General features: G+C 48.2%; 2 pseudogenes across 2 annotated transcripts; both read left to right on the top strand.

Moving 5' to 3' along the window:
- Positions 1–5,400: 5,400 nt before the first annotated feature.
- Positions 5,401–5,692, top strand: LOC108304920 (annotated as a pseudogene). Its single transcript, XR_001825468.1, has one exon. The product of XR_001825468.1 is annotated as a 60S ribosomal protein L38-like (transcript).
- An 11,250-nt stretch (positions 5,693–16,942) lies between these two features.
- LOC108304919 lies at positions 16,943–18,843 on the top strand (annotated as a pseudogene). Its single transcript, XR_001825467.2, has one exon. The product of XR_001825467.2 is annotated as a C-terminal-binding protein 2-like (transcript).
- Positions 18,844–19,430: the final 587 nt, after the last annotated feature.

The following is a 19,430-nucleotide window of genomic DNA, read 5'->3' as shown; positions in this document are numbered from 1 at the left end:
AGCCCGTCCATCTCCTTGCTATAGATAGCACTAGCCACCAGCAATAATGATCTTAATTGTTTCTGTGGGGAAAGTAAAAAGTCATTACGTTTCAGTTCCCATAACTGAACTGTAACTGAATTCAACTTTGTCCTCCATGTCCTCTTCTGACTCTCTCCCAGACCAGGATATTGGGTTCAATTTCATAGATGTCTTTTCAGCTGAACTTAAATATTATCTCATTCACTGTTCCGTTCAGAGTGTGGTTGCTTTAAGAAAAATAGTTGGCCGGGTGCGGTGGCTCAAGCCTGTAATCCCAGCATTTTGGGAGGCTGAGGGGGGCAGATCACAAGGTCAAGAGATCCAGACCATTCTGGCCAACATGGTGAAACCCCGTCTCTACTAAAAATACAAAAATTAGCTGGGCTTGGTGGCATGCACCTGTAGTCCCAGCTACTCAGGAGGCTGAGGCAGGAGAATTGCTTGAACCCGGGAGGTGGAGGTTGCAGTGAGCCGGGATTGTGCCACTGTACTCCAGTCTGGCACCTGGCAACAGAGTGAGACTCTGTCTCAAAAAAAAAAAAGAAAAATAGTTATTCAGAGTTTTCTTCCCCATTCTCCTGTTCTTATCTTTCTTTTCAACTGGCATCTGGACACAAGGGTAAAGCACGCACATCTGAGTGATCGGGAGCAGGACTGGAGGGGAAGAAGGGGCCAGAGGGGAGTTTCTCAATGCCACCCTTCGGTCTTCGTTGGTCCCATCTGCAGCAAGGTGAGCCTGGCTGCCCCAGGAAGCTGACTGCTGCTGCTGGTGACAGCAGAGCGCTTTGCCACCACCTTTAGCAAAGAGGCCTTTGTCCAGACTCCTGGCCTCTTCCTTCTCCCTGAAGTGCTATTTCCTCCTCCTGTCTGGAAGGATCCCCCTTCATAGCACATCTTCCTTTCGCAGTGAACTTCTTGGTTCTGGGCAGTTTCTCTCTCTCCTTCCCTAGGCTATCGGCTTCATGGAATACTGCAATAATGGAATGATGGAATGATGGAATACTGCAAAAGAAAAGAGAGTAGGGAGAGGCAAATTATTGAAAAGGAAGACACATCAGAATTTTTTTTTTTTTTTTTTTGAGAAAATGTCTCCCTCTGTTGCCCAGGCTGAAGTGCAGTGGCACGATCTTGACTCACTGCTACCTCCGCCTCACAGGTTCAGGTGATTCTCCTGTCTCAGCTTCCCGAGTAGCTGGGATTACAGGCACATGCCACCATGTTTGGCTAATTTTTGTATTTTTAGTAGAGGTGGGGTTTCACCATGTTGGACAGGCTGGTCTTAAACTCCTGACCTTAGGTGATCCTCCCGCCTTGACCTCCCGAAGTGCTGGGATTACAGGTGTGAGCCACTGTGCCTGGCCCATCAGAAATACTTCAAAACCGTTTTCTTGGCTGCATTTATCTGCTAATTGGCTGTCTCCATCACTAGAACAGAAACTTCCTGAGGGCTGGGGCTTTTCTTATTCACAATCCCGTCTTCCTCACCTAGTAGAGTACCTGGTGCTACGTAAATGTAGCTAAATAAATAAGTGAAGATGTGAAATGGTTACATTTGTCTTTGAGAGTGGCTGATTGATTTTTGTTTTAAAGGTTGAGCTTGGAGATGTGGAAACACGAGCCTGGACTAAGGTTGTAAACTGAGGTGGGTAACGACAATGGGATGGAGCTTTATTAAGAACTGAGGTATAGACAGCAAGAAAAAAAATAGACACGATCATCATCAAAATTAAAAACTTTCATGCATCAAAGGACACTACCAGCAGAATAAAAAGACAACCCACAAAATGGGAGAAAACATTTGCAAATCACATATCTAATAAGAAATTGATACCCAGAATATATAATGAACTCCTGAAACTCAGCAACAAAAAACCAGACCAATTAAAAAATCGTCAAAGAACACGAATAGACATTTCTCTAAGAAAACATACAAATGGCCCATAAACACATGAAAATATTGCTCAATATCAACTCACCACCAGAGGAATGCTAATCAAAACCACAATGAGTTACCACTTCACACCCATTAGGATGCCTATTATAAAAATAACAAGCTGGGCAAGGGGGCTCACACCTGTAATCCCAGCACTTTGGGAGGCTGAGGCAGGCGGATTACCTGACGTCAGGAGTTTGAGACCAGCCTAGCCAACATGGCGAAACCTTGTCTATACTAAAAATACAAAAATTAGCCAGGCGTGGTGGCAGGTGCCTGTAATCCCAGCTACTCAGGAGGCTGAGGCAGGAGAACTGATTGAACCCAGGAGGCAGAAGTTGCAGTGAGCCAAGATTGCACCACTGCACTCTAGCCTGGGTGACAGAGCAAGACTCCATCTCAAAACTAAATAAATAAATAAATAAAATAAAAACAACAGAATCCCAACAGAAAACAATAGGTGTTGGGTGAGGATATGGAGAAATTGGGACCCCTGTACATGGCTGGAGGAATAGTGCAGTCATTATTGAAAACAATTTAGCAAGTCCTCAAAAAATTCAACATAGAATTACCATCCGATACAGCAATTCCACTTCTAGAATTGTGTTTCCAGAAGAATTAAAAGCAGGGACTTGAATAGCTATTTGTACACCATGCACATGGCACCATTATTCACCATAGCCAGAAAGTGGAAACAGCCTGCGTGTCCAGACACAGTATATTCATACAACAAAATATGACTTAACCTTGAAAAGGAATGAAATTCTGAGACATGCTACAACCTGAATGAATCTTGAAGATCTTATGCTGAGTAAAATAAGCCAGACACTAAAGAACAGATATTGTGTGATTCCTCTTATATGAGGTACCTAGAATATTCGAAATAGGGACAGAAGATAGAATAGAGATGACCAGGGGCTGGGAAAAGAGAGAAATGGGGAGTTATTGTTTAATTGGTGCTTAGCTTCAGTATGGGATGACGAAAAGGCTCTCAAGACAGATGGCGGGGTTGGTTGCTCAACAGTGTAAATGCACTTAACGCCACTGAATTGTACACTGATAAATGGTCAAGAGAGTTTATTTCATGTTATCTATATGTTACCACTATCAAAGTGTAAGGCTGGTTGCCTCGCCAGGAGTTCGGACACACCCATCTCCCTCCCTGCTTGAAAATTACATTATCAGAATATGCCCATCATCTAGCTCCGCCTTGGAAATCCCCTCTGCACTCAGCACCTAGCCCACCTTGGAAATCCCCTCTGCACTCAGCACTTAGCCCGCTCACCGGAAATCCCACCTACCTACCAATAGCAGCTCACCCCATCCACATCCTGTTTCTCCTAATCCAATCATACGCCTTCACTCCCTGTAAAACCCCACTCCTGAGAGGAGTCAGGCGTGACTCCCCTGGCCCCTCTCCCCCGGACCACAGAACCTCACCCGGGAGCTGAATAAATTGGCATCTAATTTTCTTGTGCTGGCCTCAGTTTCCTCGTTTTTAACTCAGCAATAAACCTACAGAGAATAAACTTTACAAGTGGTGCCAAAACCCGGGAAGAAGTTGTACAACCCCTCCTGGGGGAAACTGACTCCTCCACCCAGAGCCGGACCAGGGAACCACTCCATCGCAAGGTAAGACTTCTGTTACCCACAACCTCTCCCGCTGCCTGCCTCGTGGACTCCCTGCTCGCTATCGTGGCTGCGTCAGGGACTCCTTCTCGTTTCTCACCATGGGCCCGGGGCCCTGGTCTCGTCTCGAGGACCTGAGCATAGAGGAGACGTCCCTACGCTCTTGTCTTCTCCCCATGAGGGGATTCCGGGGTTCAGGAATTTGAGGGAGACGTCCCCACCTTCCTGAACCCTCTCGTATTCTTGTGGACTCCCTGCTCATAACCGCAGCTGCGTCAGGGACTCCTTGCTTCTCGCTGTGGGCCTGGGGCCCACGGCCTCATCTCGAGGACTTGAGCGTAGAGGAGATGTCCCTACTCTCTTGTCTTCTCCCCGTTTGGGGATTCCGGGGGTCAGCAATTTGAAGGAGACATCCCCATCTTCCTGAACCCTCTCCGGTGTTTGGCAGGGCAGTCCGGGACGCCTTCCAAACATCTCCACAGCAGCGGCCGAGGTTTAGGTATTCAGAAGCCCCGTTTGTAAACCCAAGCCCTGCCTAACAGCAGGACCAAATCTCTGGCTTATGGTACTAAAATGTCTATCTCAAATTCTCAGATCAGCCCTTTTGGCATATAAGCTCTCCTTAATTAAGTAACTCTGTTTTCTTTCTTCCTCCTCCTCTTCTACTGAGGCCTCTCTCTCTCTTCTTCTTTCTTGTTATAATTGTTACATTGTTACAGCCAACACCCCCCCTACTCCCCCATCCCCCAGCAAAGGAGTACTTCTGCCTGTGTTGGGTATAAGACCTTCCCATATTCGTTTCTAACTCCTAACTCCCCACAAGAGTGAACCATGGGCAATCAGAAGTCCCGCCCAGGCCCTAAATCGCCATTAGGATTCCTAGTCCAAAATCTACCCAAACTAGGTCTTTCCAATAAAAAGAAAAGGCTGCTTTTCCTCTCCACCGTGGCCCGGCCACAATATCCCCTAGACAACCAGTCTAAGTGGCCTCCAGAGGGCACGCTCAACTTTAATGTCCTGACAGACCTAGACAACTTTTGCCAAAAGAACAGTAAATCGTCAGAGGTCCCCTATGTGCAGGCTTTCTGGTACCTTCGCTCCCAGCCCACCCTCTGCTCCTCTTGTTCCTCCTCCCAGGCTCTGTTAGCCAAAACCCTGCCTTTGCCCTCAGCCCTGCCCGGCTCCGCACTCTCCAAAGACCCGGAAGACCTGTCCTGCCCCGGCCGCTTCACCAACCCCCCTCCTTATGCGAGGCCTCAACTCCCTCCTCCCTCTTCTCCTTCTCCTCCCCAAAGCCCTAATATAACTTCCCCTGTCAGTGCTCGTCCCCGCTCTCACGAACCCCCACTCCTCTGTCCTTTGCGTGAGGTAGCTGGAGCAGAAGGCGTTGTCTGAGTGCACGTTCCCTTCTCTCTCTCTGATCTGTCAGCTGTTGAAAAACGCCTAGGGTCATTCTCTACGAATCCTACCGCTTATACCAAAGAATTTCGTTATCTCACCCAGGCGTACAACCTAACCTGGCATGACACCTATGTGATCCTGTCTTCCACTCTTACTCCTGATGAGCGTGACCGCATTCTTACAGCGGCCCGAGCTCACGCTGATCAGGTACATCTCACAATCAAATGCCAGTAGGCGCAGTGGCAATCCCTGAGGCCGACCCTAATTGGAACTATCAAACCGGGCCGCCGCCGCTGAGACCAAATGTTACAGTGCCTCCTAGCAGGCATGCAAAGCACAGCTGAAAAGGTAGTTAATTGGCGAGCGTTTGTAGGGTGGTACGCGGGTGAGAAGGTCCCAGTGTGCGCCTGCCCCCAGCGCGTCTCGTCACCATGCCTCGGAAAATTGAAATCAAGGACTTTCTGCTCACAGCCCGATGAAAAGATGCCAAATCTGTCAAGATCAAGAAAAATAAGGACAATGTGAAGTTTAAAGTTCGACGCAGCAGATACCTTTACACCCTGGTCATCACTGACAAGGAGAAGGCAGAGAAACTGAAGCAGTCCCTGCCACCTGGTTTGGCAGTGAAGGAACTGAAATGAACCAAAACACACTGATTTGACCTGTATGTTAATAAATACTAAAAATCCAAAAAAAAAAAAAAAAAAAGGTAGTTAATTATGACAAGTTAAGGGAAATAACTCAGGGTCCTGATGAAAACCCAACTGCCTTCCTAGACTGATTAACTAATGCTATGATCTTCCATACCCAGCTAGATCTGGCCTCCTTAGCAGGGGCTACAGTCTTAGCCACCCACTTCATCTCCCAGTCAGCAGCTGATATAAGGAGGAAACTTAAAAAAGCTGAGGAGGGCCCCCAAACTCCCCTACGGGACCTGGTGAACACAGCATTTAAAGTTTTCAATGGCCGAGAGGAACAGGCTGAGGCCACCCGCCAGGCCCGTTTACAGCAAAAGGTAGGCCTCCAAACCCGAGCTCTTGTAGCAGCCCTGAGGCCGGCAGCCCACTGAACATTTGGTGGAGGGGGTCCATCGAAGCCCTCCCAAAATTCATCAAAGGCCCCGCCTGGGCCCTGTTTCACATGTGGCCAGGAGGGACACTGGGCATGGCAGTGCCCCTGTCCTCGTCCACCTCCTGGACCCTGCCCAAGCTGCAAACAGCCTGGACACTGGAAGGTTAACTGCCCATCCCGGGCTGCAGGCTCACCCCCCACACCTCTATGTGGGGGGCAGGCCGGTCCGCAGGAAGCAGTCCTTTTTAGCTTGAACTTCTCAGCCTTTTGGATGACTGATGCAGCCTGGACTCAAGGACCCCCATCACCCTCGCTGAGCCCAGGGTACCGCTGCAGGTAGCGGGTAAGTCCATTTCCTTTTTAATGGACACGGGGGCTACCTATTCTGTACTGCCTTCCTACTCAGGACCTAGCATGCCTTCCCAGGTTTCAGTCATGGGGATTGATGGAAAGCCGTCCTGTCCTAACCAAACTCTTCCCTTAGCCTGTGTCCTTGAGGGACACCCCTTCTCCCACTCCTTTCTAATCATACCCTCATGCCCAGTCCCCCTTTTAGGACGAGATATTCTCCAGACTGTAGGAGCCACACTGCAATTCACCGGCCCCCCACATTCAAGCTCATCATCTGCCCACCTCCTACTGCTACTCCTAACCGGTATCTCGCCCTGCCTTATCCCCTTGCCTCAACCACCTATCCCTCCTAATGAAGTTAATCCCTCAGTATGGGATACCTCCAAACCTGTGGTGGCCAGACATCACACACCAGTTAAAATACTCCTGAAGAACTCTACCCATTTTCCCTCATGTCCCCAGTTTCCTATCTCAAAAACCCACCGCCAGGGCCTAAAGCCTATCATCACCCGAATTCTGGCCCAGGGACTCCTTATCCCCACCAGTTCCCCTTATAATACTCCTATCTTACCCATCCGAAAGCCGACCGGCAACTACCGCCTAGTTCAGGACCTGCGCCTCATCAACGAGGCAGTGGTACCCATTCATCCAGTGATCCCCAATGCATACACTCTATTATCCAACATTCCCTCCACTACCTCTCAATTTACGGTTCTTGACCTTAAGGATGCCTTCTTTACTATTCCCCTTCGCCCAGAATCTTACTTCCGTTTTGCCTTCACCTGACCGATCCTGACACCAACCTGTCACGACAGCTTACCTGGACAGTCCTGCCTCAGGGATTTAGGGACAGCCCCCACATTTTCGGACAAGCCTTAGCAGGTGACCTTAACTCCTGCTCCCTCCAACCCAGTCTCCTTCTCCAGTATGTGGATGATCTGTTACTTTGTAGCCCCTCCCTCTCTCTGTCTCAACAACATACTGCCACTCTCCTTAACTTTCCTGGATCCAAGGGGTACCGGATATCTCCCTCTAAAACACAGTTATCAGTCACCTCAGTAGTCTACTTAGGCATTCACCTCACCCCCAAAACTAAAAGCCTTACACAAAGAAAGATAGAGAAAGAGGGGAAAAGAGAAAGAACTGAGAGAACTTTTTTTTTTTGAGATGGAGTTTTGTTCTTGTCTCCCAGGCTGGAGTGCAATGGTGGGATCTCAGCTCACTGCAAACTCCACCCCCTGGGTTCAAGCGATTCTCCTGCCTCAGCCTCCCGAGCAGCTGGGATTACAGGTGCCAACCACCACACCCAGCTAATTTTTGTATTTTTAATAGAGACAGGGTTTCACCATGTTGGCCAGGCTGATCTCGAACTCCTGACCTCAGGCGATCCACCTACCTTAGCCTCCCAAAGTGCTGGGATTGCACACGTGAGCCACTGCACCTGGCCCTGAGAGAACTTTTGACCCACTGGCTTGAGTGACTGGGCAGGAGATGGACTCGTTCACCAAGAAAATAATTTCAAAGGAAGATTCAGGTTTGGGGGTAAACTATGAGGACCTCCATTCTGGATGGCTGAATTTGAAGTCCTGGGGGACCCCCATGCAGTGAAATCTGGGAGGCAGCAGATGTCACTCTGAACCTCTGAGGAGACATAGCTTGAAGAGTCATCCACATCTAGAAGACATTTGAATCCGCAGGACTGCGAAGATAGTGGAATAAGAGTGAATACAGTGAGAATAAGCATGGCCAAGGATGGAAATCTAGAAAATACCAGTATCTTCTCCCCCAGTCCCTCTCCCTGTGTCTGCCTGGGAAATGTTTCCCCATTCACCAATACTCACAGCCTCAGCTTTTGTGTCACCTTCTCTAGGAAGCCCTTTTTGACCTCGCCAAGCAGAGTGGAGCATTCTCTTCTGTGGGTTCCCACAGTGCCTTGTTTTCACCTAGGCTATGGCACCCGTCACATGGCCACCACATTGTGCTTGTGTGTGTCTATTCCTCTTCCTCAGCTCTCCATACCTCCAAGGCCAGGGTTGGCTTCTAGACGTCATGGAGTCCACAGCCTGGCACAGTGTTCAGTAAAGGTTTCTGGGGTGAATGAATAACTGATGGAGCATTTTTCCCTGAGGCTTGTGATGTCATCTATATTTCACGTCCTTTTGGAAGGAGACTCTCCTGCCTGGGAGTATACTGCTTCTGGAAGAATCTGTCTAGCCAGCCAAGTGAGAGTGACCTGCTTAAGAAATAAGACCCAATCTCCATGGCCTGGCTTTCAAAGTCCCCTGTGGGAAATATCCATTCTTTTCTCCACTGCCTAGTAAGATCCTAGCTTTCCTGATCACCTCCTGTCTTGAAAGGAATTGCTCCGGCCGGGCGCGGTGGCTCACGCCTATAATCCCAGCACTTTGGGAGGCCGAGGCAGGTGGATCACAAGGTCAAGAGATCGAGACCATCCTGGTCAACATGGTGAAACCCCGTTTCTACTTTAAAAAATAGAAAAATTAGCTGGGTGTGGTTGCGCATGCCTGTAGTCCCAGCTACTCAGGAGGCTGAGGCAGGAGAATTGCTTGAACCCAGGAGGTGGAGGTTGTGGTGAGCCGAGATCGCACCATTGCACTCCAGCCTGGGTAACAGGAGCGAAACTCCGACTCAAAAAAAAAAAAAAAAAAAAAAAAGGAATTGCTCCAACTCTCTTAGTTCCTCTTCTGATCTCTTTTGTGACATTTTAATCACATTCTACCTTCTCAGTATTTATATTCTATGTCATCTTCTCAACTGGACCACAAGCTTCTATGGCCATTTTAATTGCCATAGCACCTCGAGCATAGTAGATATGGATTCTCAGTAATAGTCGCTGAACGATGAAAGAATCTACTTTATGAAATTCACAAAGTGCCTGGTCTTTTAGATAACTGGACAGTGGGAAATTTACTGAAAACTCTGATAAGGGGATCTTTGTATTAGTTAGCTTTCACTGTGTAACAAACTACCCCAAAACTCAGTGACTTAAAACCACAGTTTTTTACTATGATGTCTTGCCTTTCTTTGGGTTGACAGGGGTTCTGCTAATTTTACTGGGGTTACTTCTGCATCTTGAGGTTGCTTGGAGGTTCTTCTCCAGGCTGGGCTTGGCTGGGACACCTTGGTTGGGACAACTCTGCTCTGCATATCTCTCATTCTCTTCCTATGATCAGTGAAGTAGCCATCAATATTCTTTTTAATTAATTAATTTTTTTTTTAGAAACAAGTATGGCTGTGTTGCCCAGACTCCTGACTCAAGCGATTCTCCTGGTCTTGGCCTCCTGAGTCGCCAGAATATTCTTCTTATGGCAATGACAGGAGTGCTAGAGAACAGGCCGAATCACGTGAGCTTCTTTTAAAGATCCTGCTTGTCTCACATGTCTGCTAATATCCCACTTCTGGGGAGCAGGGAATTCCAACCCTCCCAGGGTGCAAAGTCACCTGGCAACAGACAAGGCTACAGGGAGGAGAAAAGAACTGGGACCATTCACACAACCTACCACAGCCTTCTTGCAAGTTTTGCCTTCAGTGGGGCGAATAAAGAGAACATTTGCTTTGTGCTCTCTGTTCACTCCTCGAAGGATTTGTCACTTTGGGATGAATTTCGTGCCACATTGACTGAACTTTTGGAATGTCACTTCCTCAGAACTTAGCGCCTTGCACTTTCCTCTGTTATAACATTCTCCATGGCTCTATAGCCATGTTATTTGTGTGTCTGTCTTTATTCCACTGGGAGCTCCTGTTCGGTCCTAAGCAGATACCAATAAACATCTCTTGAATGCTGTATGAACGATGGTACATTCCTGGCCTCTGTGACTTCTATGATGTCCTCTACACGTTCTTTCGACCCTTCATCTCAGTTTCTGGGTATTGCTAGTTAATCTGTTATGTTTACAATTCATCGTTTGCGAATTAGACCTCGCTGTGGTTCCTATTCATTCAAGAATTGTAGAGTGAACGGAGAGCACAGAGCAAATGTTCCACTTATCCGGCCCACTGAAGGCAAAACTTGGAACAAGCCTGCGGTAGGTTGTGTGTAGGGTCCCAGTTCTTTTCTCCTACTGACCTATCAGACTCCAGTCATTCTGAAAAGACTACATGGAGTCCACACATGTGGATATGCTCTTTTCCCACTCTGTGTTCCTAAGGCAGTTTTGGGAAATCCTACAGTAATACCATCATGTTTGTTTGGATACTCTTGAGGGTGACAAATCTTTGCCTTGTTAAGGTGGATGGAATTTTTGGAAACAGCTAACAGTCATTTGGATCCAAAGCTGGTGACTAAGGTGGGTGATCAAGCTCGGTCACTCTGGGGGCAAAAATGAAATGTGGTCAGGAAGAAATCAGCCTGAGATACTCTCATAGCTTTAAAGCTGTCCCCAAGGACAGCCTGCAGGAACCCCTGATGGAAGGAAAGATGATGTTTTGTGAGCACGTCTACCCCCTCCCAAGGTGACTGTTTTTCAAGGGCTCATGCGCCATTGAATGAGAACATTCTGATCTCATTTACTTTAGCTCTGGTTCTTATTCTTTTGAATCCTTTGATAATCTGATGAAAGCACTGACCCTCTTTCCAGAAAAATGCTCATGAGCTCATATTTTGCATATAATTTGAGGGAGCCCATGGACCCCGTGAAGCCAATCCAAGAATCCAAGGTAAGAATTTCTGTTTGGAATGAGCACACAAACTAGATTTAAGGCACTCGAGAACAACAAGTATGGTTTTCTTGGTTTCTGCCGCCCACACACCCCCACAACGAGCCCAGCCCAGGGCTATGACCTAACTGATTCTCCAGAAATAGCACGTGAGCTACGTGTATGATCTTCTCTCTGAGATGATTACTTTGTGGGTGAGATCCCTGTGGCCAGCTCCTCCTCAGGGGCCCCTCTCAGCTCGGCAGTGCAGCCTGCATGCAGCATGGCTTCTCAGAATGGCTGTATTTCAACCTCAATAAGGTTCTTGCTTGGGAAGAAGCCGGAAAGAGCCTTTCAGTTCCAATTCAACTCAGGGGGTTAGGCCAGGAACAAGCTTGCCTTTTGGCAACTTCAGAGTCCTTGGCGCCTCTCCCTTCAGGCGCCCTGTGCCCCTCTCTGCCAGCCTGTCTGCTCTGAGAGCAGCCACAAGAGGGACCCATTTGATCTAAAGGACCGGGAGTCTGGCTGTGATGGTGTCCCCTGTCTTAATCTCCCTAACACCCACGCAGGCTCCCTGACCAAGGTGGTGAGTGCTGACTGTGGAGGGGAAAAGGCATGGGGCTGCAGGGCTCAGGTGGCCACCAGCTGAGGCAGGTTCTACCCCAGCCCCCAGCTTCTAACCAGGGATAAGACCAGGACACTGTTGGGGCCCTGAGGGGTCAGCCCCTATGCCCCTGAGTGCTCAGGCCTTTTTCAAGGTGTACTGCAATCCCTCTTCACTTTCTCTTTTCTTTTTGCTTATTTTTGTTTATGGCAAAAGCAACCCAAGTTCAAAAGGGAAAATGAGAACATCTGACAGGCAAAGGGTACCGGTAACTACCACTTCTCAAAGACAAACTCCAGCACCATGATCCAGCATGTCCTGCCTGGTACCTTCACAGGCCATCTTCCTCAGGAGGTCACGGAGCAACGGGGAGGCTGGCAGGGAGAAGGAAGTGAGTTTGTGTGGATGGGGTATCTGGGCAGTTTATGTACAAACCGAGGCCAGGGCAATCCCTCCAGGGTTCCGAGCCACAGGTGCCCAGAGGGAGAAACGAGAGGTGTGGTGAGGGTGGGGAGGGGAAGTGAATGCACACTGAGCGACCCACCCACCACTGTGTTGACAGGGGCTGTCCTCTTTATTCAACACCACCATACTGTGACTGGTATTATTTCTGCTTTACAGCCAAGGAAACTTGGAATCCAAGGAATGAAATGACATCCCCTGGGTCATGCAGCCAGTGATGAAGTCCAGAGCTGAAGCCAGGACTGCCTTGCTCCAGAAGCTGGCCCTTTAACAAAACCTCCAGGGCCTCTTAAGGCAAGGGTCTGCTCTCAGCTTGGAGAATGCAGCCCTACCCCACCCCCACCCCCCACCCAGTTCTACACGCCCCACCTGCATCCACACATGTTGTAGAGTTTCCGGGACAACCCCAAGGTTAGACCCGTCACGCTTGCCATCAGTCCCCGTGTCCTGATCTCACAGCCCCACCCCTGAACTATCCCTCAGGAGGCCTGGGAGGAGGGGTAGGCATGAAGGGACATCCTCAACAGAGACTGCAATGAGGTCTCCACACCCCGGTCTTCCTCAGTGGCTCTGGAGAATGGGCAAACAGAGACTCTGATGATCTTCCCTGGAAATGGGGTCTCCTGCCGCCCTTGTGTGCTGAGAACAGACGCACCCACCTCCGTTCCCACCTCCCTTTCTTAGGACACCTCTTCCCAGACTCAGCCTTGAGGCCCAGGGAGAGGCCTGCTTGGTTGCCAGGGCAACGGCTCCATTGTTCCCATGGCGAGAGTTTAGCGCCAGGCCCCTCCATTCTTGGACCTGGTTCTCCCTACCATTCATGAGCCTGGGGAGCCGTCAGGGGCCCATTCTACTCCTCAGGGCCTCTTTGTCATCTCAGGATGCAGAGGACAGGGGTGGGAGGACCAGCTAACTGGTCACCATGCCAACATCACATGGCCCACATCCCTTTAGAGGAGGGGTACCCGCAGCAACGTTCAGCAGTCCAGGGAGCAGCTGGTCTGTTCCGTGGCTCACCTGCTTAAGGGCCCCTGCTTGGGTCCAGCCACAGCCTCAGGGTCCACTGAAGGAGAGAATTTTTCTAGCTTTCCCTTCTTTCACCAGTTTGCTCCGATTTTGCCTGGTTAAACAAAGCTCAAGGCTTAGGATTTCTCATACCTGTTCTGGATTTCCTGGCCATGGGAGAGGAGTCAGGCTGTGTCCCACCTGATCAGGACCATTGTCATTCATTCCTTCATTCATTCACTCACTCTGACTCTCTCATTCATGCAATAGCATTCACTGAAGTGACTCAGGACCATCCTACAAGCTAATATTATAAAACCACTTTACACATGAGGACACTCTTAGTCAAGAAGGTAAATGGTCCAAGTCACCCCATATATTGAGTGTCAGAGGCAGGATCTAACCTCAGGTCTCCCACCCCTGACATGATCTTGACTATCGCTTTGCACAATAACTAGATTGTTGACTGGAAATAAAGCCATTAAGGGCAGGGCATCTTGCACATAGTAGCTGCTTAGTAAGCATTGCAGTGAATGAATAAGCGTATTCAGGGTAGCTATGCAGTGTATTAGGGACAAAAACCTGGAAGACACCTGTTCATTCATTCGTTACACTCAGTAAATAATTACTGAGGATTCTCTGTGCCAGGTACCGTGCTGGGTGCTAAACACATAAAAAAAAACAAGGCAGCTATCTGGTTCCATGTCTGGTGAGAGAGACAGACAAGTAAATTGCCCATTGCAGTGCAGTGCATGCCTGTGGTCCCAGTTACTTGGGAGGCTGAGGTGGGAGGATAGCTTGAGCCCAAGAGGTTGAGGCTGCAGTGAGCCAAGACTGCACCACTGCACTCCAGCCTGGGTGACGTGTGAGACCCTGTCCCAAAAATAAAAATAAAAAATAAATGAGCAGATGTTAGTGAGGTATTAGAAACATGCAGGCACCAAGTTGATCATTTCTCTTTGATTTGAAAGGTCTAAAAGAGAATTTAATTTAAAAGGAAAGAACTATTTTTAGTGGGTGATTTAATGTTATTTAGGGGCTGGCACAGGGTGAATCACCCAACGTCATCTCAGGAGCTGCTCGGTCTACGCCCACTCTTTGAGAAACGGGTGAGCCCTGACCCCTCCCTGGACAGGGTACTGTGTTCCATGGGGGAGCTGGGGGGACTAAAGGACAGGTCAGGGCCCCAGGATGATCTCTGTGCAATCCCTTACGTAGTTTTCTGTCCCTCCCTCTGATCCTTTTCGTTAATAATAACGTGCTGTGGGATCCACCATCACGATCTCTCCACCGCAGCTGCCAGCTCCCCATCAGCACTGTTAGGTCTCTTCCCACCCACACGTTCACATAGTGGTCTCCCCCTCAAGAGGGAAACCCCAAGGGCAGAGATTCCCCAGCCTCGTCTTTGTGCAATGCTCAGCAGGGCCTCAGCTGCTGCAGTGACTCACTGGCCTTCTCCTAGATTCTGTGGCTGGTTGGCTTTTGACATTTTCCCTTCTAAGCACATTTCAAGAGGAAAAACAAGCAGAGCAGCTTATGCATAGAGGAAGCAACATTTGAATCTCCAAATCCCGTCCCCTCCTCACCACTCCCAGTGCACATGCCTGTTGCTAGCGCCTGAGAGTTCACCATTAGTCCTTCATTTCTTTGCATCGAAGTAGTACTCCAGTTAAAATGTGATTTAAGAAAAAATTTGCTTATCGTGCATTTGGATTCCCTTTATGTGAAATGTCCAAAATAGAGAGACAGAAAGTAGATTTGTGGTTTCCTAGGATTAGGGGGGATGGCTGAAGGATACAGGAGGATTGTTGGGGTGGGTTTTTTTTAAGTTGTGGTAATATTTTATAATCAATTTAGTGATGGCTGCACAATTATGTTAATACACTAAAAACCATTGAGCTGTACAGTTGGAATGGGTGAATTGTATGGTATGTGCATTATGTCTTCATAAAGCTCTTAGGGAAGAAAGGGGAGGGAAGGTGGGGAGGGAAGGGGAAGAAAGGGGAGGGAAGGGGAGGGAAGGGAAGGGAAGGGAAGGGGAGAGAAGGTGGGAGAGAGGCCTTCATCAGCCCTGTGATGGAAGACACCACTTCTGGTACTGCTCCTACCTGTCCCCTCATCACTTTCAGACCTTCCCCTCTTTCTGTCACTCCATCAGCCCATCTTTTAGTCCTTCCACTGATCCCTTTCTTTAACAACCATCCGAGCTGATCTTCACTGAGTGCTGACTATGTGGTTGGCACTGAGCTGTTTTTCGCCTAATTCCTCATTGAGTTCATGTGCTCACAAAGCTCACTAACAGAGGTCGCCCTTTGCCCCAGAGCAGAAGGTTAGGGAGATTGAAGTACTTACAGCTACTTCCAGGCCCTTCCACCAGCATGTCCTCCTCATAAAACCAGCTCATCCTTTGATGTCCCACCCACCCACCCTCATTCCTCTGTGTTATCTGCCAGCCCACAGGATTCCTTCCAACCCCAACCTTCCTCCAGACTGTGTACACCCAGTTTGCTCATGAGGTCCATCCCCACACTTTGCCCTGCTGTCACCTTTTCACAGCTAGGCTGATAACTTATCAGCTTACAGTTCTCAGATCACCTCAGCACTTCAGCCAGCCAGAGGAGAGGCCACACCTGAACCTTGTCATCCTTCAGGGCTGCTCTGACCCTGAGATCTCAGGCTCCTGACAGCTGTCTCCTATGTAATGGCCCAGCTTTCATTTTCCCCATCCATCCACTCATTGGAGCTCATTTTCTGATTTCATGATATTTTTACATCCAGCCCCCAGATCACTCCCCAGCATCACTACTGCATTTGAACTCTTCTTCCTGCTTGAAGTTAGGGCCCCTCCAAGAACTTGCTCCTTCTGTCCCACTACTCATCATCTTCTTTGCATCTCTTAGCTCTTCATTTCCACTAGGCTGCTTTCTTAGTCTACAAAGATCTCTATTCTAAAAGTATGTATTAGTCCATTCTCAGACTGCTATGAAGAAATACCCAAGACTAGATAATTTATAAAGAAAAGAGGTTTAATTGACCCACAGTTCATCATGGCTAGGAAGGCCTCAGGAAACTTACAATCATGGAGGAAAGGGGAGCAGACATGTTCTTCACATGGTGGCCAGAGGGAAAAGTGCTGAGCTAACACAGAAAGGCCTCTTATAAAACTCTCAGATCTCATGAGACCTCACTATCAGGAGGAACAGTATGGAGGGTAACTGCCCCAAAGATTAAATTACCTCCCACTGGGTCCCTCCCATGACACATGGGGATTATGGGAATTACAATTCAAGTTGAGATTTGGGTGGGGACACAGCCACACCATATCAAAGTCCTTTGTAAATTATGCCATAGAACTCTCTTGTTTCCTTTGCCACCATACTTCATGTTAGAGTTATGTTCTTATTCTCTCTTCATAGAGCAGTTTTTGTCCTAATGCATCATCTGTGGTCACAAGAAATAAAGAAGTTTTTTAAAAGAAATGGGCTGGGTGGGCCAGCCAGGACTGAAGTGGCTGGGGTCCAGTGGAATGCCACCTCATGCCAGTGGGGTGCCCAGCACCCCTCCCTCCTGTCTGTGGGGCCCCCAGCAGGGGAGGAGCCTCAAGACCATGCAGACACGAGGGTAGGCCCCCAGTTTGCTCCTAAGGCTCAGAGCAGGGCCAGGGACCTGGCTGCCCCAGGCCAGAGCAGCCTCTAACCCCCTGGCATCACGGACTATGGGCACTCCAGACCTGGGGTCGTGGAGAGGTTCGTTGATTGACTGCACAATGGCGACCAAGTTGCAAGCAACATGCACTCAGACTCCTGCGAGTTCCTCTAAGTTCTTAGAGGACTGCTTTGCCTTTTGATCTGAGAGTTGCAAAGTTCCATAAAGAATGGCCCTTGTGGATAAGCACAAAGTCAAGAGACAGCAATTGGACAGAATTTGTGAAGGTATCATGAATGGACTCCTGCACTCCCGACCCTTGTGGCACTCTGAGATTGCACCATGGAGACACCTATCCTGAAGGACCTGGCCACTGTGGCCTTCTGTAACAAACAGTCCTTGCAAGAGAACCACGAAAAGGTTTTAAATGAAGCCGTGGCTGCCAAGATGTACCACCGTCACCCTAACCAGGGAGGACCTGGAAAAGTTCAAGGCCTTGAGAGTGATTGTGTGGATAGGTGTGGCCATGACAACATGGACATCAAGGCCGCCTGCAAGCTCAGGATTCCTGTGTGCAACATCCCGTCCGCAGCCACAGAAGAGACAGCCAGCTACACCATCTGCAACATCCTCAGTCTGTACTGGAGGAACAAGTGGCTGTGCCAGGTACTGCGGGAAGGCACGTGGGTTCAGAGCGTGGAGCAGATCTGCGAGGTGGCCTCAGAAGCCATCTGCATCCGTGGGGAGACGCTGTGGGCCTCATCAGCTTCCGTCACAAGGGGCAGGTGGTTGCAGTTCAAGCCAAGGCCTTTGCATTCAGCATCATATTTTATGACCCCAACTTGCAGGATGGGATAGAGTGGTCCCTGGGCATTCAAAGGGTCTACACCCAGAGGACTTGCTATATCAGAGATCAGAGTGACTGGGTCTCCTTGCACTGCAATCTCAACGAACGTAACCACCACCTCATCAATGACTTTACTATAAAGCAGATGAGGCAGGGAGTATTCCCTGTGAACACAGCCCGTGGTGGCCTGGTGGTTGAGAAAGCCTTAGCACAGGCCGTCAAGGAGGGCAGGATCCTCACACTGGCTGGTACAGCGAGCAGGCAAAAACAGAGATGAGGGAGGCGGCTGCCACCGAGATCCGTCGTGTCATCACAGGTCGCATCCCAGAAAGTTTAAGAAACTGTGTGAAGAAGGAATTCTTGGCCACATCAGTGCCTTGGTCAGTAGTAAATCAGCAAACAATTCATCCTGAGTTGAATGGTACCACATACAGATATCCACCAGGCATCATGGGTATGGCTCCAGGCATATTCCCTGCAGCCACGGAAGGGATTGTCCCTGGAAGCATCCCAGTGACTCACAACCTCCTGACAGTGGCACATCCTTCCTAAGCGCCCTCTCCCAACCAGCCCACAAAACATGGGGACAATTGAGAGCACCCCAAGGAGCAATAGCAGAGAATGCTGAAAGGTAATCATTCAGATGCTATTTGGGATCAAGAGACAGTGAAAATTAGATGAACTAAGAGAAAAAGAATCTAATGGTCTTTTTTTAACTGATTCTGGACCTATGCATTGTTGATGTTGCAGTGTTAAAACTACAAGAGCTAGAAAACTGAAGATGCGTCTGCTTACAGAAGCGCTGAAAGACGAAGACGTGATTTCTTAATGACCAACTTTGGTTATTACGTGTTAAGTTTTTCATCTGTCCATCAAATCACAAAGCATAAATAGAGCTTTTTCCTTTATCAGTCCCGTGGGCACAGCAGGTCCTGAACACCCTGCACTAGAATGTTGCATCAAGAGTTCAAACATCCAAATAAAAAATATTAAGAGGAAATCCCCATCCTGTGACTTGAGTCCCTTCAGTCTACAGGGGCTGGTTACCTCTTTTTGCTAATAGGAAGATCACATTACTACAAAATGGGGAGAAAACTCTTTGCCTGTGGTGGACACCTGCACACATAGGATTGAAGACAGTACAGGATACAGAGAAACGTGTCTCTCAGAACTACATACTGAGCGGGAAAGTTGGTTGTAAAACCCTCTGATGATGCAGAAAGAAAGTATTAAGTTTCATAAGCTATTTGTACTCAAATGTAGTTTCTCAGTTTCAGATCCTCTGGAAAGTCTTGAACTAAAAGGGTTTGAGAAGAATGATGCTGCGTTTCCTTATGTCTCAGGAAACACTTTTTATAGAAATAACTTGTCAGCTTGTCTATGAACAAACCCACCTTTTCAGACTTTCATGAAGTCTTCTTTTCATGTGATACTTTATTCAAGAACACTTCTGATGTATTAGATGTGACTGATTGTAACAAATCCTATTAGATTTGTATCAACTAGTTACAGGTTCAATTCATAATCTGTTGTGAATCATTGCCTTTTTGATTAAAAAGATGCCTATTTTGAGCCTTTGTGAGGGTACAATCCTGTTTTTGTGACAAAAGAAAAACTTTAAAATTGTCCCAAGCAGAAAAATAATGGCTAACAGAAGTATGTTTTATTTTAGTGTGAGTTACCATTACTGTATTTGTTTATTGAATAGGTGGACATTTAGTGTCCAGTGCAGTTTTCAATAAAAAGTAACTAAATTTTTTTTTTTAAAAAAGGAAGAAATGGCTTTGGCAGATCAAATGGTGAAG

The sequence above is a fragment of the Cebus imitator genome, unplaced genomic scaffold, assembly GCF_001604975.1.
Source record: "Cebus imitator isolate Cc_AM_T3 unplaced genomic scaffold, Cebus_imitator-1.0 Scaffold58, whole genome shotgun sequence".
Classification (NCBI taxonomy): domain Eukaryota; kingdom Metazoa; phylum Chordata; class Mammalia; order Primates; family Cebidae; genus Cebus; species Cebus imitator.
This window is presented reverse-complemented; position numbering and strand designations above follow the sequence as displayed.